At 36.7% G+C, this 20,103-nt stretch overlaps 1 pseudogene; it reads left to right on the forward strand.

Annotated features, from left to right (window-relative positions):
- The first annotated feature begins 916 nt into the window (after positions 1 to 916).
- LOC149991125 (U1 spliceosomal RNA) lies at positions 917 to 1,060 on the forward strand (annotated as a pseudogene).
- Positions 1,061 to 20,103: the final 19,043 nt, after the last annotated feature.

Below are 20,103 nucleotides of genomic sequence, written 5' to 3' on the forward strand. Positions count from 1 at the left end.
TATTTAAGGGGTGATTATTTGTCATATTATTTAACTTCCTAGTTTTAAGATAAGGAAATTGAGGTCTAAGGTAGCTCACTGACTTGCCCAAAGTTACAAAGGTGAAGGCAGGATTCAAATCTAGGCAGCATAACTTCAAAATCCAAGCTCACTATACTCACCTCACTATATTGCTTCCCATAACTAGTGTAAATGTGTTTTGAAAGGGAAGCTTTTAATAGAGAACAAGGGTATACAGTAGCCCCTCTCTATATTGTGGTTCACTTATAATGGCCTCACTGTATCGTGGGATTTTAAAAATATTATATTTAATTATTTATTGCAGATTTTATTGCATGGGCAACAGCAGACCATCCATATCACCCTGCCCAGGCTCTGTAGCTTCAGCTTCACTGGAGAGGACACTCCAGCGACATCGCAAGATGTCGATTCAACACGGGAGGAGACAGATACCGTGTCACTCCCGAGTCGGACTGCACAGCCATTCTCGGCGGTGCAGATAGACTCTTAAGAAGCTACACCATCGTCTCTCAAGACGGACGGCTGCCGCCGCCGCCGCCAACAATGCAGATTTTTTGCTATATCACAGGATTTTGCAGTACTGTATATGTATGTTGTTAAAGTTACGTAGGTTTAAGAGTGTAGACCATGTTTAAGAAGATAATTAATATTTATAAATGTGTGGAAAAAGTTAATAAGGAAGTGGAAAAGGTTAATAAGGGACTGGAAATTGTTTATAAGTATATGGGAAGGGTTTATAAAGCCTTAAAATATATATAACTACTAAAATCAATGTAAGGTTTCTACTTCGCGGATTCTCACCTATTGCGGGGTGGGGGGCAGTCTAGAACATAATACCCATGATAAGTGAGGGAATACTGTAAACTTTACTTATCAATAAGTAATATACATAAAAATATTTGATACCTGGCAGGGGAAATACCATGATCACGAAAGTGGTTTTCTCAGGACGAGGCTTATCCATTGCACTCTGGATGTACTGACCCCTACAATTTCCCCAAATGTGGGAAACTCAACTGCATTGTTTGTGGTAGCTCACACTCTCCCTTAAAAATAAATAAATAAATAATATTTATGAGGCTTCCTTCTTTCCTGAACATAGAAACAAATAAGTCTTTTTGAAACTAAGCAGTTCCAATCAACCACTATAATTTTGTGGCCAATAATAACACTTGGTATTTTGTATATTAAGAAAAGGATAATTAAGCTCATTTCTCAAGTCATAAACTTATTGGCACAAGAGTCAAGAACTTGTTTTTCGTATCCCATGTTCAGAATGACTATATTTAAAGCTATAATTTGCTTTAGCTTGTGCTTCTTTAGAACTGAGGACTTTAGAATTAGAGCTATTATTAACAGTGTTATTTTGAACAAAATATACCTGTAGGAAAAATGTGGAATTGTTCAAAAACACATGTCCCTAGATATTAGGCTAGCCAAGCTTATTCTCTGCTTCTATATTTTACAAACTACTTTTCAAGATGTTGAAAGTCATTAGTCCAAGGCAGTAACTGGTTATTTACTTTAAATAACACATAGTATAATAATAAAAAGTAGTTAAGAAGAATAGAATAGAGTATAGACACTGTTAGTTCTTAGAACTATACAGTTTGCGAAAATATAACATTGAGATAAAAAGGTACACTTCAGAATAATTTGTACAGGATGATATTTTTACAAATCTGAAACCATGAACACATAGAATACCAGACCATTTTTATTAATATATGGATGAAAAAAATAATGTAAAACAATACAAAATGGATAAGAAGATAACACCACCTTCATTGAATGAGAATGAGAAATGAAACATGCTTCTTTTGAATAAAATTAATTTCGACCATAAAATAAATAATTAACACAACAGGTCCTAGACATTCTCTGAGGCTGGAATCCACATTTGACTAATCACTTTTCTTACATCTCAGAAAACCTGCTACTATTTATTACCAACCCTTTATTCATTTTCTCCCAAATTGCTTTAATAAAATTTATTTATGAAGGGTTTATTTGTATGTAGAAACAGATTTAACTTTCTTGAACATGTGTTTTAGCTTTCAATGCAACCTTAATTTATTTTCAATTCCAGGCTAACCTTATAACTAAGGCTAATTTTAAGCAATTATTTAATTAAATGAACTTTTTTGTGTGTATGATCACAGAGCTCATATAAGCCCTTTACTGGCTTTCTATATAAAACTTTAGAATATTATTGAAAAAACACTGAACTGGAAGTGAAGAAAAAGGATTCTTGTTCCTATTAAGAGTAAGACCAAGACTGACTTTACCTGTAATGAAGAGAGAAAAACTCTTCCAAGTAATATACTCTAGATGGGTTGAATCTCCTGCATTGAAAAGCATTGCAGTGTGTAAGTACAAAACACTTATGAATGCAGAGTAACTGTTTCCATTAACAAATTAACTGGACAATTCTGCATAAATTATCAGGTGTTGTGTTTACCAAATATATCATATTACTCAGATAATTGAAATGAATTAAAATGTTATTATTTAGCAAATGTCCATAGAAATACATTTGTCATATTTAATTTTCTTCAAACTTAATCCTTCTATAGTTACCAACATGAATAAGTTATATTGATTTCTATATTGTGCAATTTCTGAATGGACTGATTTAATTCATCTTTTCTTATTTTGGTACTTCACATACTTTGAACCTGTGACTATTTTGTTGAACATTGTGTGTGTTTTGTTGCCTTCCCTTTACCTACTATTTTATTTTCAAAGAGAGAAAAATTCAAGTATTTTAAAATAATTTTAATTTTTTCAATTATAGTTAATGTACAATATTATATTAATTTAATGTGTATAACCTAGTGATTGGACATTTTTATAACTTACAAAGTGGTCACTCCAATAAATCTAGTACCCATCTGACATCATACATAGCTATTGTAATATCATTAATTATATTCCCTATACTGCACTTTACATCCCCATGACTATTCTGTAACTATCAATTTGTACTTCTTCATCCCTTCACTTTTTCACCCCTCACCAACCCCTCCCACCTGGCAACCATCAAAATGGTCTCTGTATCTATGAGTCTGTTTCTGTTCTGCTTGTTCATTTATTTTGTTTGTTTGTTTGTTTGTTTTAGAGTCCACATTTAAGTAAAATTATGTGGCATTTGTCTTTCTCTGTCCAAGTTATTTCCCTCAGTATTTTAGATTGTGGCCAGAGGCAAATTGGTATAACTTAAGTACATATAAAATCTTTGAACATGTTTATTTTATATCACTGTAATTCATCCATCAGTTTCTGAACTAAGTGTCTTCCAAAAAGAACCTGAAACATATATGCTACTAGTGAGGCAAAGTTGAACACAGAAATTTCTAATTTAGTTCTTTTGACAGGTGACATCACAGGTATTCAGAAATTGCTAGTAGTTACTCAGCTGTAACTACAGATGAGACCAGGGAAATTTTCTTGCTAACATTCATTCATTTGCTTTGAGGATTTTTCTCATACTTTTTTTTTTTCTCAGCTTACAACAGATGGCCTATTTGTTTTATATAGAGCAAGTCAAATCATTTAAAGCCTTCCCAACATACATGTAAAATTTGTGAGGTGCCAAGATATTTACAGCTTTTCAGAAAGTATAAATCTCTGAGGTATAGTTGAAAAATTCCTGTCTTCTAAATATTGACCATGCTCAGGATTCCTCATTTCTGTTTGTTTTGTTTGTAGCTGCTCCATGGATTGATCACTTCATTAGGCAGAGCCACCTGAAGGCTGAAGAAAATGGATCCCACAGTCCTTGATTCTGTGTCTGAGTGAGTGAGCCCCAGAAGAGCTGTGACTTTTCTCTCTCCATTCACTCCAGATGAGATAATCCTTTTCATTCTCATTGAGAAGAGTGATTCTGCCACCCACACACATACACATTATTTTTTTTTCAATAAGTTTAAGAAACCAAAGAATCTGCAAGGCAATTTGGTAATCTATAATCATCATTTCTCTGTCTTTCTGATTTTTATTTGCTTAAAATATTGCATATTTATTTTAATTCCAGTTTCCCATTTAGTCAGTTACTACAATACCCTTTCTTATTGATTTTGTATACTTCTGTATGTTCCTTTCTAAAAATTATTTTCTATCTATGAAGAATGTTACCTTTATTTTCCTTAATGTTAAATATGTCAAAATCTGGCAACTTGTCCTACATCTGACTGTTTTATTCACCACTGTCTAAACTCTTCTCCCCAGTACCTTTTTTTAAAAATGAAATGGATGTCAGAATCCTTTCCTATTCACCATTAGGAAGATTATCATTAAATCACACATCCTTCAATGCACTTGCAGGTATTCAGCCATATGTTACTTAATATCATGTTTATCTTAGTGGGTGACATACATATTGAGTAAAAAAAGCAATCATGTTCCAAAGACATAAAAAGTCTTCCAGTTCTGCTTTTTCTACTTAATGCTGCCAGTCTATCCCTAGATAGTTAAAATATCTTACGATATTTTTATAAGCCATTTTTATGTGTTCATGTCATTTCACAGTCCACTTGTTCCTTCTTGTCTGGTGGTCTACAACATACAGTATTCTAATAGCTAGTTTACTAAAGTATATCCCAGTACACCCAAGTTCAAGTTCTAAAAACCTTGCACTATTACTAGGCCCTGTCTATTCACTATTATTATAACAATAATTCCTTCTGGTATACAACTCCTACTCTACATTTCTGCATACCTCTTTGAAGCCGGACTCTAGTATAATTAGAGCAAGGACCTTCCAAACCCTGTTCCATGTCCATTTTAGTAAAAAACATATTAACCAGGTACCTCTCCTGGTATCAACGAAAAGAACTTTATACTCAATGATTCATGTCAGGTAACTCCACTGTCTAATAAAAATATGATATACTTCCCTAAAATTGTTGACAAAACTTAAGATATACTGGTATACAGCAATGGCTACTAGTAATCATGAATTCATAGCTTTAAAATGAACAGCATTCTCACTGATTCTGCTCAAACCATCCTTTGTCATTCCATGTCTCTACTGTGTAATTGGTTATGTAGTCAAGCTGCCTAACTACAGGCTATTTCTAGTGAAATATACTAGAAAACTACCAGCTGAACAATCTTTGTAAGACACCATTTACACCAAATCGTTGCCCTGTGAAGATCTTATTAAATGCTCTCAATAACAACATTCTCTCTCTTTGCTTTTTTAAATTTGCCATGAGCTGGACTATGCCTTATACTGCTTTTATTTAATTTGTGGTACCTAGTATTGGCTTATGCTCATAGTAACTGTCCAATGTGTTTTAGTTGGCCATTTTAAAACACATTGAACTCAAACTGAGATAGAAGTGAATTTAGCCTAATATGTTAGTTACTGTTAGGTTGACAAATTTTCTTATCGCAGATGAGGTGGCAAAATTTCAAGTTGTTTTTACTTCTTTCATGACATTTCTCTAACTATGGACTCAAAAACATTAAATACTTTGTCAATCATATCTAAAATTGTAATCTGGGAAGCACAAGTTAATTCAGCCATAGATTTTATTTTGTGTACTGTTTAAATTCTTCCATGAATATATATTCATAAAGAGTAACTAATAAAAAGAGAGAGAGAGACACAGCCTGAGCCTGAAATGGAGCCAGAGCTGCAGCCACAATCTGGGTCTTGGTTTGAGCTTTGGCCTTGGACATTGGCTGGCAGAGTCTGAGACCTTTGAAAGCACTAGCATGTTTCCAAGACTTGTGGTGGGCAATGTAAGAAAGTTGACTGAGATTGCACTGTTGCCTCTTGGGATCATGGGATTGACCTGTTTGGGCTTAAAGAGCCTTGATAGCCTCAGCACATGCACTCATGGTTTTGGTGTCATCGGTCTGCATCTTCTTCAGGCTTATTTTGTTGTGCTTCCTGGAAAAATCACAAATAGGCACTGGCTCAAGTTAACAAAGGTGCCAGGCCCCATGAAAACTCCAGAGTAGGCACCCATGACCTGCCCTGCCTTGGCCTGTGCGAGGGAGCAAACTACGCCCAACCCCTACCTGAGGCCAAATTAGGGTGAAGTGAATGAGAGGCATTTTGTAAAAGTTTTGGGCCCTGTATCTGGAGAAAGAGCTGGGAGGGCATCAAACTAGAACCCAGTGCAGAATCATCCCCAGTGCTATGAAATAAAACTCTTAAGCAGACTACTCCCCTTCAAGTAGCATCAGCCAGAGGCAGCAGCTCAACAACTGTATACAATAAGGTTACATAACAAAGGCAGGAGATAAAAGCAGGTCAATCTATAAGCAAAAACAACAAGAAGAGCTACCTAAAGCGGAGAGAAAGAGAAATAACAATGCAACAAAAAGAAAGGAGGAATTCCTAAAGGAGGGATAGATGAAACAGAGGCAAGCAAACTATCAGACATGGAATGCAAAACAAAGGTAATGAAGACCTCAACGAACTCAACAAACTCAAAGAAAACTACAATGATCTCCAGAGAAACTACAAAGAACCCAAGGGAAACTACAAAGAACTTACTGAGAGCTATGCCAAAATGAAAAAGGATGTAGAACCTATCAATAAGAGCTAGGAAGAAAGTAAGAATACAGTGCTTAACTGAAGAACACAGTAGAAGGAATCAAAAACAGGCTAAATAAATCAGAGGATCAGATCAGTGAGCTAGAGAGCAACGTAGAGAAAAATTCCCAGACAGTGCAACAAAATGAAAAAAGACTGAAAAAGAATGAAGAAAGTTTAAGAGAGGTTCAGGAAAGCATGAAACACAACAATATCCTTATCATAGGGATATCAGAAGGAGCAAGGGATAGAAAACCTGATTGAAAAATTAATGAAAGAAAATTGCTTGAACATGAGTAGAGAAAATATCTCAAAAGTACAGAAAGCACAGAGGATCCCAATGAAGATAAACCCAAGGCAGCCCACTCCAAGACACATGATAATTAAAATGACAACAATCAAAGACAAAGAGAGAATTCTAAAGGCAGCAAGAGGAAAACAGCAAATAACATACAAGGGAGGTCCAATAAGGCTATTAACTGATTTCTTAACAGAAACACTACAAGCCAGAAGGGAATGACAAAAAATATTTCAAGTGAGAAAAAACAAAAGCCTACCACCAATACTACTCTACCCAGCAAGGTTCTCTTTCAAAACAGAAAGTGAAATAAAGAGTTTCCCAGGCGAAGGGAGACTAAAAGAGTACATCTGTGCCAACCCTGCATTGCAAGAGATGCTAAAGGGCCTGCTTTAAGAAGAAGAAGAAGAAAGAGAGAGACAGAGGAACACAGGTAGAAAAGGAAATGGACAAATACCTGTCAACAATAAACTTAAATATAAATGTATTAAATGCACCAATCAAAGGACATAGGATAGTGGAATTGATATGAAAACATGATCCACATACATGCTGTCTATAAGAAGCACACCTCAAAACAAAAGATATATACAGACTAAAAGTGAAAGGATGGAAAAAATTATTCCAAGAAAGTGGACATAAAAAGAAAAAAAGAACTAGGGTAGCATTATATCAGACAAAACAGATATCACAGTAAAGGCCACAAAAAAAAAAAAAAAAGAAGGGAACAATCCATCAAGAAGATATAACCCTGGTAAGCATATATGCACCCAACATAGGAGCACCCAAATTTATAAGAAAAATCTTGGAAGACTATGAGAAGGATATCAAAAGCAGCACACTCACAATAGGGGAATTTATCACCCCATTGTCAACAATGGATAGATCTTCAAAGCAAAGAAACATTAAAGATATTGAGGCATTGAACAACACTCTAGATCAAATAGGCTTAATTGATATATATAGAACTTTTCACCCCGAAAAGCAAAATACATTCTTTTCAAGGGCACATGGACCATTTTCAAAGATAGCCTACATGGTAGAACACAAAACAAGCTTAAACAAATTCAAGAAAAAAAAATTATATCAAGAGTCTTCTCGGACCACAAAGGCTTGAAACTGGAAATCAACCTCTAGGAAAAAACTCAAGTACATTTAAAATCATGGGGAATGAATAAAATGCTATTATATAATGAATGGGTTAACAAAGTTTCTGGAAACATGATAATGAACACAAAACAGCCCAAAACCTATGGGACACAGTGAAAGCAGTCCTGAGAGGAAAGTTCACAATAATACAAGTCTACCTAAAAAGAGTAGAAGAATCTCACATAAAAAATCTAACCCTACAGCTACAAGAATTAGAGGTAGAACAACAAACAAAACCCAGAGGAAGTAGAAGGAAGGAAATCATCAAGATCAGATCAGATTTAAATTACATAGAGACTAAACAAACAATTCAAAAGATCAATAAAATCAGAAGCTGGTTCTTTGAAAACATAAACAAAATTGACAAGCTTTTATTCAGGCTCATGAAGAAAAAAAGAGAGGGCCCAAATAAACAAAATCAGAAACAAAAGAGGAGAGATCACAACCGATACCACAGAAAAACAAAGGATTGTAAGAAAGTACTAAAAACAGCTGTATGGTAAGAAACGTGAAAACCTATATGAAATGGAGCAGTTTCTGTAAACATATTACCTTCCAAAACTGAATCAAGAAGAAGCAGAAGACCTGAATAAAATGATAACAACTAATGAAATTGAAGAATAATCAAAAAAACTCCCAACACATAAAAGCCCTGAACTAGATGGCTTTCAGGCAAATTTTACAAAACATTTAGGAAAGAAAAGACACCTATCCTTCTCAAACTATTCCAAAAAATCCAAGAAGAGGAAAGACTCCCAAAATATTTCTACGAATCCATTATTACCCTAAATCCAAAACCAGTTCAAGACACAACAAAGAAAGAAAACTACAGGCCAATATCAGTGATGAATATAGATGCTAAAATCCTCAAAAAAAATTGACAAACCAGATCCGGCAGTAGATTAAAAAGATCGTACACCATGGTCAAGTGGACTTCATCCCAGGGAAGTAAGGATGGCTTAATACTCACCAATCAATAAACGTAATACACCACATAAATAAAATAAAAGACAAAAATCACATGATCATAACAATATATGCTGAAAAAGCATATGATTAAGTACAACACTCATTTATGATGAAAACACTCAGCAAAGTGGGATTAGAAGGATCATACCTCAACATCATAAAGGTCTTATATGAGAAACCTAAGCCAACATCATACTCTATAGATAAAAATTGAAAGCATTTCCCCTAAGATCAGGAACAAGACAAGAATGTTCATGCTCTTCACTCTTATTCAACATAGTCGTGGAAGTTCTCACAGCAATCAGACAAGAAAAAGAAATAAATGATATCCAAATTGGAAAAGAGAAAATAAAACTGTCATTATTTGCAGATGACATGATAGTGTACATAGAAAACCCTATAGACTCCACAAAAAACTACTCGACCTAATACATGAATTTGGCAAAACAGCAAGGTACAAAGTCATTATTCAGAAATCAAAGGCATTTCTGTACACCAGCAATAAAATATTAGAGATAGAAACTAGAAAAAAATTCCCAGTTACTATAGCAACAACAAAAAAAAAATAAAGTACATAGGAATAAACCTAACCAGGAGGTAACAGATTTTTACTCAGAAAACTATATAACATTGAAGGAAGAAATTCAAGAAGGGTCTGGCTGCTGTGGCTCAGTGGATTGCGCATCGGCCTGTGAACCAAGTGTCACTGGTTCGATTCCCAGTCAGGGCACATCACTAGGTTGTACGTTAGGCCCCAAGTTGGGGGTGCAAGTGAGAGGCAACCACACCATAATGTTTCTCTCCCTCTCTTTCCCCTTTCCCCTCTTTCTAAAAATAAGTAAATAAATAAACGAACAAACAAATAAATTATTTTTTAAAAGAAAGAAATTAAGGAAGACATGAATGAATGGAAACATATACCATGTCCATACTACCCAAGTAAATTTATAAATTCAATGAAATCCTTATTAAATACCAGTGACATATTTCACAGGCCTAGAACAAATACTTCAAAAATTTATATGGAACCAAAAAAGAACCCAAATAGCCACAGCAATCTTGAGGAAGATGAATACAGTAGGAAGAATTAAACACCTGACATCAAACTATACTACAAAGCCACTGTAATCAAAACAGTCTGGTACTGGCATAAGAACATACATGTAGATCAATGGAACAGAATAGAGAGCCTGGAAATAAACCCAGGTCTATATGGTCAGCTAATATTTGACAAAGGGGGAAGGAACATAAAATTAAATGAAAAGAGCCTCTTCAACAAATGGTGCTGGGAGAACTGGACAGGAATGTGCAAAAAAATGAAACTTGGTCACCAAATTACACCTTACACAATAATAAATTCAAGGTGGATCAAGGACTTAAATGTAATTTGTGACACCATAGGCGTCCTAGAGGAAAACACAGGCAGAAAAATTTCAGATATCCCACATAGTAATATTTTTGCTGATATATCTCCTAAGACAAGGGAAAAAAGGAAAGAATAAACAAATGGGACTATATCAAACTAAAGAGTTTCTGCTCAGTAAAAGAAATCATCAGTAAGATGAAAAAGGGAAACAATCATATGGAAAACCAAATGAGGAGGCAAGGGTTTGATCAACAAAATATATAAATAACTTATTCTCAACACCATGAAGACAGACAACCCAATTTAAAAATGGGCAAAGGACATTGATAGGGACTTCTGGCCAAGATGGAGGCGTAGACAGACACGCTGCATCTCCCTCCACAACTAAGAAGGAATACAACTACCTCAAAAGTAGAAACAACCAGTAGTTCCAGAAAATAAAACTGCATGGAAGTCCAGCAGACAAAGATGTAAAAAATAAATACTCATTCAGACAGGTAAAAGGGGCGGAGCCAGGGCAGAGAGAATGTAGTTTGGTGGCGGCAGCAGCGTCGGCAGTGGCAGGCTGGCAGAAAGCGCAAATTTTAAAGTCAGGAGCAACACTTGGGGAGCGTTCCTAGCAACTCACAGTTCCAGCATGGGGGAAAATCAAGCCTCATTGCTTCTGACTATGCAGACCATTGGGGGTTGGGATGGAGTCAGAAACTGTTAATCTCTCAGCAGAGTCCGCTTGTTTAAAGGGCCCCCATAGTCCTAGAATGTCCTCATACCCATCCACTCTGGGAACGATGGCCAGGACAGCAGTTAGAGGGGCGCCAGTCCAGTGCGGAACTGGGAGAGGTGCCTGGAAAAGGGGCGAGTGCTGGGAAGGTGGCATTTTCCCTCTCGGACCCCTCCCCCACATACAGCACCACAAAATGGTAAAACAGGTCGCCCTGTACTGATGATTCCCTAAGGATCCACCCCTTACAACGTATGTAACAGAAGTGTTAGCTCTACCTGTGACGAGGAGTTAAACAAACACATGAGCCTGTCAGAATGAGGATACAGAGGAGGATGGCCCCAAAGGGGAAACGGATCAAGGTTCCAATGGGAGATAGCCAACCTAAGAGATGAGGAGATAGACAACCTAATAGACGCAGTATTCAAAACACTGGTGATAAAGATGGTCACAGGCTTGACAGATATGCTTGAATATGGCAAACGCATAAGAGAAGAAGTGAAGGCTATGCTAAGAGAAACGAAGGAAAATCCACAGAAAACCAATGGTGAAGGGAAGAAAACCTGGGTTCAAATCAATGATTTGGAACATAAGGTAGAAAAAAACAGTCAACCAGTGCAGAATGAGGAAGCAAGAACTGAAAAAAAATTAGGAAAACTTCCCAAATTTTGTGAAGAAGATGGACATACAGGTCTGGGAAGCATGGAGGGTGTTGGACAAGCTGGACCCGGAGGGGACCACACCAGGACACAGCATGACTGAGATGTGAAAGATAAAGACAGAGTCCTTGGGGCAGCAAGAGAGAGGTGGAGAGTTACCTACAGGTGGGTGCCTATAGAACTATCAGCTGATTTCTCAGAGGACACTTTGCAGGCAGGAAGGGACTGGCAAGAAGTATTCAATGCGATGAAAAGCAACTTACAACAAAGACTACTCTATCCAGCGAGGCTATCATTTGGAATGGAAGGGGAGATGAAATGCTTCCCAGAGAAGGTGAAGCTATAGGAGTTCATCATCACCAGGTCATTATTATATGAAATGTCAAAGGGACTTACTTTAGAGAAAGAAGATCAAAACTATGAACACTAAAATGACAACAAACTCACAACTATCAACAACTGAATCTAAAAAATAAAACAAAATCCAACTAAGCAAACCAGAATAGGAACAGAATTATAGGTATGGGAATCATTTGGAGGGTTATCAGCTGGAAGGGTGGAGGGGGAGAAATGGGGATATAGTACAGGGATTAAGAAGCAAATTTTGTTGGTACAAAATAGACTGGGGGAAGTTAAGAATAATATATGAAAGGGTGAAATCAAAGAATTTACATGCATGACCCATGGACATGAACTAAGGAGGGTGGGATTGCTGGAGGGAACTGGTGTACTGGGCAGAGGGGTGCAAAGGGCAAAAATTGGAACTACTGTAACAACATAATCAATAAAATATACTTTAAAAAAATGGGCAAAGGACGTGAACAAACACTTCTCTGAAGCGGACATACCGAGGGTCCTTCGGCATATGAAAGAATACTCAACATCACTAGCTATCAGAGAGATACAAATAAAAACTACAATGAGATACCACTTCACACCAGTTAGAATGGCCATCATCAACAAATCAATGAACAAGTGCTGGTGATGATGTGGAGGAAATGGAACCCTTGTGAACTGTTGGTGAGAATGGAGACTGGTGCAGTCACTATGGGAAACAGTATGGAATTTCTGCAAAAAACTAAAAATAGAACTGTCTTTGGATTCAGTGATTTCATGCTAGGATTATACTTAAAGTATCCTGAAATGTCAATTCAAAAGAACCTATGCACCCCTGTGTTCATAGCAGCGCTATTTACAATAGTCAAGTGCTGAAAACAACCTAAGTGCCCATCTGTAGATGAATGGATCAAAGAACTGTCATACGTTTACACAACAAAATACCATGCAACAGAAAGAAAGAATGAACTCCTACATTTGTAACAACATGGATTGAACTAGAGAGTATTATACTTAGCGTAATAAGCCAGGCTATGACAGACAAATACGATTTGATAGCACATAATACAGGAAACTAATGAACCACACAAACAAAAGAACAACATTGAACAAGGAGCAGACTAACAGAAACCAGGGATGAGGAAGGAGGGAGAGAAAGGGGGTAAATAGGGGAAGGATCTAGTCAAGGAACTAGTATAAATGGCCCATGGACATGGACAATGGGTTGGGGATTGACTGTGGGAGAAGGGGTGGGTGGGCTGGGGGAGAACAATGGGAAAAAATTGGGACAACTGTAACAGAGAAACAATAAATAATTCAAAAAAGAAATATATATGGCAAAAAATTAATAAAATTATGCATGAACAATTTGAAAATACCAATAAAAAGATAGAAAGCCCAAAAGGAAATTATAGAACTGAAAAGTATAATAACTAAAACGAAAAGTTCATTAGACTAATTCAAAAGTAGATTAGAGTAAGCAGAAGAAAGAGTAGGAAACTGGAGGATAAGAAAATTGAAATTATGGAGTCTGATGAACAGAAACAAACTAGATTGAAGAAAAGTGTACATCCTAAGAGACATGTTTGTCACTACCAAGTGGACCAACATATGATTGTGGGAGTCCCAGAAGTAGAGGAAATAGAGAAAAGGGCAGAGAGAATATTTGAAAAAATAATGACCAAAAATATTCCAACTTAATGAAAACATAAATGTAACCTTTCAAGTTTTACAAACCTCAAATACAATGAACTAAAATAAATCCACATTGAGACACATTATAATCAAACTTGAAAGCCAAGGACAAAAAATCTTTAAAGCAGCAAGAGTGAAACAACTTATCATATACAAGAGATCTTCATTAATATTATCAGCAGATTTCTCATCAGAAACTTTGGATGCCAGAGGCAGCAAAGCTGATATATTCAAAATACAAAAAGAAAAAAATCTGCCAACCAGGATCTTATATTTGATAAAATCGTCCTTCAAAACTGAGGTATAAATTAAAATATTTCAGATAAACAGAAACTCATGGAGTTCATTTCCACTAGACCTGCCCTACAGGAAATGCTCATGGAAGTTTTACAGTTTGAAATAAAAGGTCTCCTCAGATGCAGGGGTGAATGAATCTTATCCCTAAAAATCATAGTATATTATTATAATTGGTCTTCATAGGCTTCCTGTCATTAATTCTTCTCTACCTCCATTCCCCACACCCATCACACTCTTACCACACCTTCCATCAACACATTTCATTGTCTTTACTATGTATGTGTTCTTTCAGAGTGAATTTTTGCTTCATTAATTTTAATTTAATAATGTGTTATATGTCACTGTGTTTCTTACTTTTTCACTCAACACTGTTTTAAGGTCAGTCAATTTTGCCATGTGAACATTAATCCATTGCTTCTGACTGCTACATGATTCTCCATGTTCTATACCCATCACACTTAAATGATAGTGATATTGAACATCTTTTCATGTGCTTATTTGCCATTCATATGTTTTATTTGGTGAATTGTCTCTACATGTATTTTCTAACTGGATTGCTTGTTTTCTTTTTCTTTTGAGTTTCAAGTGCTACTTATATATTACAGATAATCATCCTCTGTTGGATGAATGGTTTGCAAATAGTTTCCATCTTCTCATTCTCTGAATGCGCTTTTCCAGTGAAACATGTTAAAATTTTGACGACATCCAATTTATTGATATATTTTTATAAATCATGCTTTTTGTGTCTATAAAAGTGTTCTATTTGTGGTAATTTCAGCATTTTATGTCTTTCCTAAATATATCAAATTTAGCTAGATTTTCACATTATAACATATATTCATGACACTTTAAATTTACATATAGTTAATAAATTTCTATTAAGTATTTTGTTTATTCAGATATTTTGTATTTTTATTGTTTATCATGTTGAAGTTCTGTGTACATAATTAACCTTTTCAAATAATTAGTTTTTATTTATGTTAATTTCTCTATTGTTTATGGTTTTTAGTGTTGTGCCTATTCCATTTATTTTGTAATCATTATTATTATATTATTATTTCTCATTTATTTTGTGAATGTTTTTTGTTCTCGTCCCAACCAATTGAGTTGAATACTTACTTCTCTTGTTTTTTATTTATTTATTTATTTGTTTGTTTGTTTATTGTTATTCTATTACAGTTGTCAGAGAAGGAAAACTCTGACTCCAAAAAACCTCCGCTGCCTTGCGGCATACCTCTTCAGGGGAAAGGCTAAGGGAGTAAACCCCGACAGAAAATCCGGAGCCGGAGTCCCTAAGGCGGTTTGACGTTGTAGTCAACACCGGCAACTCCTGCGGCGCACCTGAAGCCAAGCTGTATTGACTCCGTCTTTCCCTTGGATCCTTCAGCTGCGAAGAGAGGGGGGGTCTGCTGCATGGGCAACAGCAGACCCTCCATATCACCCTGCCCAGGATCTGTAGCTTCAGCTTCACTGGAGAGGACACTCCAGCGTCATCGCAAGATGTCGATTCAACACGGGAGGAGACAGATACCGTGTCACTCCCGAGTCGGACTGCACAACCATTCTCGGCGGTGCAGATAGACTCTTAAGAAGCTACACCATCGTCTCTCGAGACGGACGGCTGCCGACGACGATTACAGTTGTCCCAAACTTTCCCCCTTTGCCCTCCTCCATCCAGCCCACAACCTGCTCCCACAGTCAATCTTCACATTGTTGTCCATGTCCACGGTTCACTCACACATGTTCTTTGTCTAGTGCCTTTCATTTCTTTCCATCATTATCCACCTCCACCCTCTACTCTGGTCACTTTTTGTCTGTTCCATGTTTCCATGTCTCTAGTTCTATTTTGCTTGTTTATTTTGTTCATTAGATTCTGCCTATAGGTGAGATCATGTAGTATCTGTCTCTCCTCAACTGCCTTATTTCACTTAGCATAATACTCTCCAGTTCCATCCATGCTGTCGCAAAAGGTAGGAGTTCCTGCTTTCTTTCTGCTACATAGTGTTCCATTATGTACATGCACCACTGTTTTTTGATCCACTCATTTACTGCTGGACACTCAGGCTGTTTCCAACACTTGGCTATTGTAAATAGTACCACTATGTACACAGGGATGCATAGGTTCTTTTGAATTGGTGTTTCAGGATTCTTGGGGTATAATCCAAGCAGGAGAATCACTGGATCAAAAGGCAGTTCCATTTTTAGTTTTATGAGAAAATTTCCTACTGTTTTCCACAGTGGCTGAACCAATCTGGATTCCCACCAACAATGCACTATGGTTTCCTTTTCTCTAAACCCTTGTCAGCATTTGTTTGTTGATTTGTTAACGATGGCCATTCTGACTGGTGTGAAATAGTAACTCATTGTGGTTTTAATTTGCATCTCTCTGATGGCTAATGATGTTGAGTATCTTTTCATAAGTCTGGGGGCCATCTGTGTGTCCTTAGAGAAGTGTCTATTCAGAGTCTTTACCCATTTTTAATTGATTTTTTTGTCTTTCTTTTGTTGAGCTATAGAGCTTCTATATATGTTTTGAAGATCAAACCCTTGTCTGCTGTATTATTGGCAAATATGTTCTCCCATATGGTAAGTTCCCATTTCATTTTGGTGATTCTTCTAACCGTACAGAAGTTTTTAATTTGATGTAGTCTCATTTAAATTTTTTTTTCTTTTGCCAAAAATGTTGCTAAATGGAATATCTGAAATTTTACTGCCTCTGTTTTCCTCTAGGACTTAATGGTGTGACAACATATTTAAGTCTTTTATCCATTTTGAGTTTATTCTGGTGTATGGCGTAAGTTGGTGCTCTAGTTTCATTTTTTTCATGTACCAGTCCAGTTCTCCCAACACCATTTATTAAAGAGGCTATTTTTATTCCATTGTATGCTCATGCTCACTGTGTCAAATAAAATTTGCCCATAGAGATATGAATTTATTTCTTGGCTCTCCATTCTCTTGCATTGATCTACGAGTCTGTTCTTATGCCAGTGCCAAGCTGTTTTGATTACAGTGGCCTTGTAGTATAATTTGATATCAGGTATTGTGTTCTCTCTTACTCTGTTCTTTCTCAAGACTGCTAAGGCTTTTGGGGTCTTTTTTGGTTCCATGTAAATTTTGGGGGTATTTGTTCTAAATCTGTGATATATGCCATTGGTATTTTAACTGGAATAGTGTTGAATCTATAGATTGCTTCGGGTAGTATGGACATTTTAATGACGCTAATTCTTCCTATCTATGAGCAAGGTATATGCTTCTATTTATTTGTATCTTCCTGAATTTCTTTCTTCCATGTTATATAGCTTTCTGAGTATATAGGTCTTTTACCTCATTGGTTAAATTTATTTCTAGGTACTCTATTTTTCTTGTTGCTATAGAAAATGGGATTCTTTCCTAGTTCTCTTTCAGATATTTCATTGTGGATTTACAGAACTGCCTTCAATTTCTGAATATTGACTTTGTATCCCACTGTTTTTCCAAACTCACTTCTTATGTTGAGCAGTTTTCTATGTACACTATCATGTCATTTGTGAATAATGACAGTTTTACTTACTCCTTTCCAACTAGATGCCTTTTATTTCTTTTTTTTTTTCTTTTTTTTTTTTTTGTCTGCTCACTATGACTGGATCTTCCAGTATTATGTTGAATAAATATGGTGAAAGCAGACACCCTTTCCTTGTTCTTGATCTTTAGGGAAATGCTTTTAGATTTGCCCATTGAGTATGATAAAGACAGTAGGTTTCTCATATTTGGCAGTTATTATGATGAGATATGCTCCTTCTAGTTCCACTTTGCTGGTTTCAAGAATTGTAGCCCAAACCATGAGCCAGGCTCCTGAGAGCCTTGTCAGATTCGACCAAAATACCAGGAAGGTTAGCAGCAGACATGACTCAAAGGCCACTCAGGCGGTTCCCATGGGAATTGGATTTGAAGAATGCATATTATACTTTAGAGCTTGCTCTCTTTTTCTTATCACTTAGTTAACTATAAACAATGTGTAGCAAAGAATGTGTGAAGCCTTGCACCTAATGTCAGTATGGAGTCAGGGTGTTTAATAGACCTTAACACAGACTGGTCACTGTGTTCTTTTTTTTTTTTTTAAGTATATTTTATTAATTATATTGTTACAGTATCGTAATTTTTCCCCTTTGCTTCACTCTACGCAGTACGCCCCTCCCTCCAGCAATCCCACACCCCTCAGTTCATGTCTATGAGTCATGAATATAAGTTCTTTGGTTTCACCCTTTCTTATATTATTCATAACTTTCTTATGTCTATTTTGTACCAACCAATTACGCTTCTTAATCCCTGCACCATTTCCTCATTTCTCCGCCTTCCTCCTCCCAGCTAATAACCCTCCAAATGATCCCCATTCCTATTCTGGTTTGCTTAGTTGGACTTTGTTTTTATTTTTTAGATTCAGTTGCTGATAGTTGTGAGTTTGTTGTCATTTTAATGTTCATGATTTTGATCTTGTTTTTCTTAAGTAAGTCCCTTTGACAATTCATATAATAGTTTGGTGATGATGAGTTTCTTAGGCCTTACCTTGTCTGGGAAGTACTTTATCTGCCCTTCCATTCTAAGTGATAGCTTTGCTGGATAGAGTAATCTTGGTTGTAAGTCCTTGCTTTTCAGCACCTTGAGTACTTCTTGCCAGTCTCTTCTTTCCTGCAAAGTTTCTTTTGAAAAATCAGCTGAAAGTCTTAAAAACACCCCTTTGTAGGTAACTCTATGCTTTTCTCTCGCTGCTTTTAAGATTCTTTTTTTATCTTGAAACTTTGGCATTTTAATTATGATGTGTCTTGGTGCAGTCCTTTTTGGGTCTAGCTTGTTTGGGGCTCTCTGTGCTTTCTGGACTTGTATGTCTATTTCCTTCGCCAATTTTGGGAAGTTTTCAATCTTTATTTTTTCACAGAAGCTTTCAATTTCTTGTTCTTCTGCTTCTCCTTCTGGCATCTTTATGGTTTGGATGTTTGCACATTTAAAGTTGTCCCAGAGGTTCCTAAGCCTATCCTCATTTTTTACAATTCTTGTTTCCTCATTCCGTACTGATTGACTGTTTTTTTCTTCCTTATGTTCCAAATAATTTATTTGAACCCTGGTTTTCTTCCCTTCACCACTGGTTTTGTGTGGATTTTCTTTTGTTTCATTTAGCATAGCTTTCAGTTCTTCCCTTATGAGTTTGCCATACTTAAAGATATCTGTCAAATCTGTGAGCATCTATATGACCAGTGTTCTCAACTCTGCATCTGCTAGGTTGGCAATCTCCTTGTTTGTTAGGTTGGCTATCTCATCATTTAGTTCTCCTACTGGAACTTTGATCTGTTCCCCCTTTTGGGCCATGCTTCTCTGTCTCCTTAACCTGACAGGCTCCTGTGTTTGTTTGCCTCTGAATCTTAGGTAGAGCTGTCACACCCGTTATGTTGTAAGGGGCAGAACCTTAGGTATTCATCAGTACAGGGCAACCCGTTTCACCACATTTTGACACTCTATGTGGGGGAGGGGTCTTATAGGAAACAATGCCACTTGCTCAGCACTTGCCTCTTTTCCAAGCGCTTCTCCCACTTTCGTATGGGACTGGCGCCTCTCTAACTCCTGCCCTGGCTGTGAATCCCAGAGCAGTTGTGTCTGTGGATGTTCTAGGACCATGGGGGCTCTTTAAATGAGTGGACTCTGCTGAGAGATTAGCATATTCTTTCTCTGTTTCAACCCCCACTGGTTTGCACAGTCAGAAGCTATGAGGCTTTATTTTCCCTGGTGCTGGGACCATGACCTGTACGGTCTGGTCTGGTGCTGGGGGTGCTCCCCAGGTGTCCCTCTCAACTTTTTAAAATGTGTGACTGTGCTTTCCACTGGCCTGCTGCTGCAGCCACTGCTGCCACCACTACACCGCATCCTCTTTGCCCTGGCTCCGTTCCTCTTACCTGTCTGGATGAGTATTTCTTCTTTATATCTTTGTTTGTTGGATGTCCATGCAACTTGATTTTCTAGAACTTCTGGTTTGTTTCTAGTTTTTAGGCAGTTGCATTCCTTCTTAGTTGT

Source organism: Furipterus horrens, unplaced genomic scaffold (assembly GCF_987537825.1).
Source record: "Furipterus horrens unplaced genomic scaffold, mFurHor1.1.pri manual_scaffold_17, whole genome shotgun sequence".
In the NCBI taxonomy this organism is placed as follows: Eukaryota; Metazoa; Chordata; class Mammalia; order Chiroptera; family Furipteridae; genus Furipterus; species Furipterus horrens.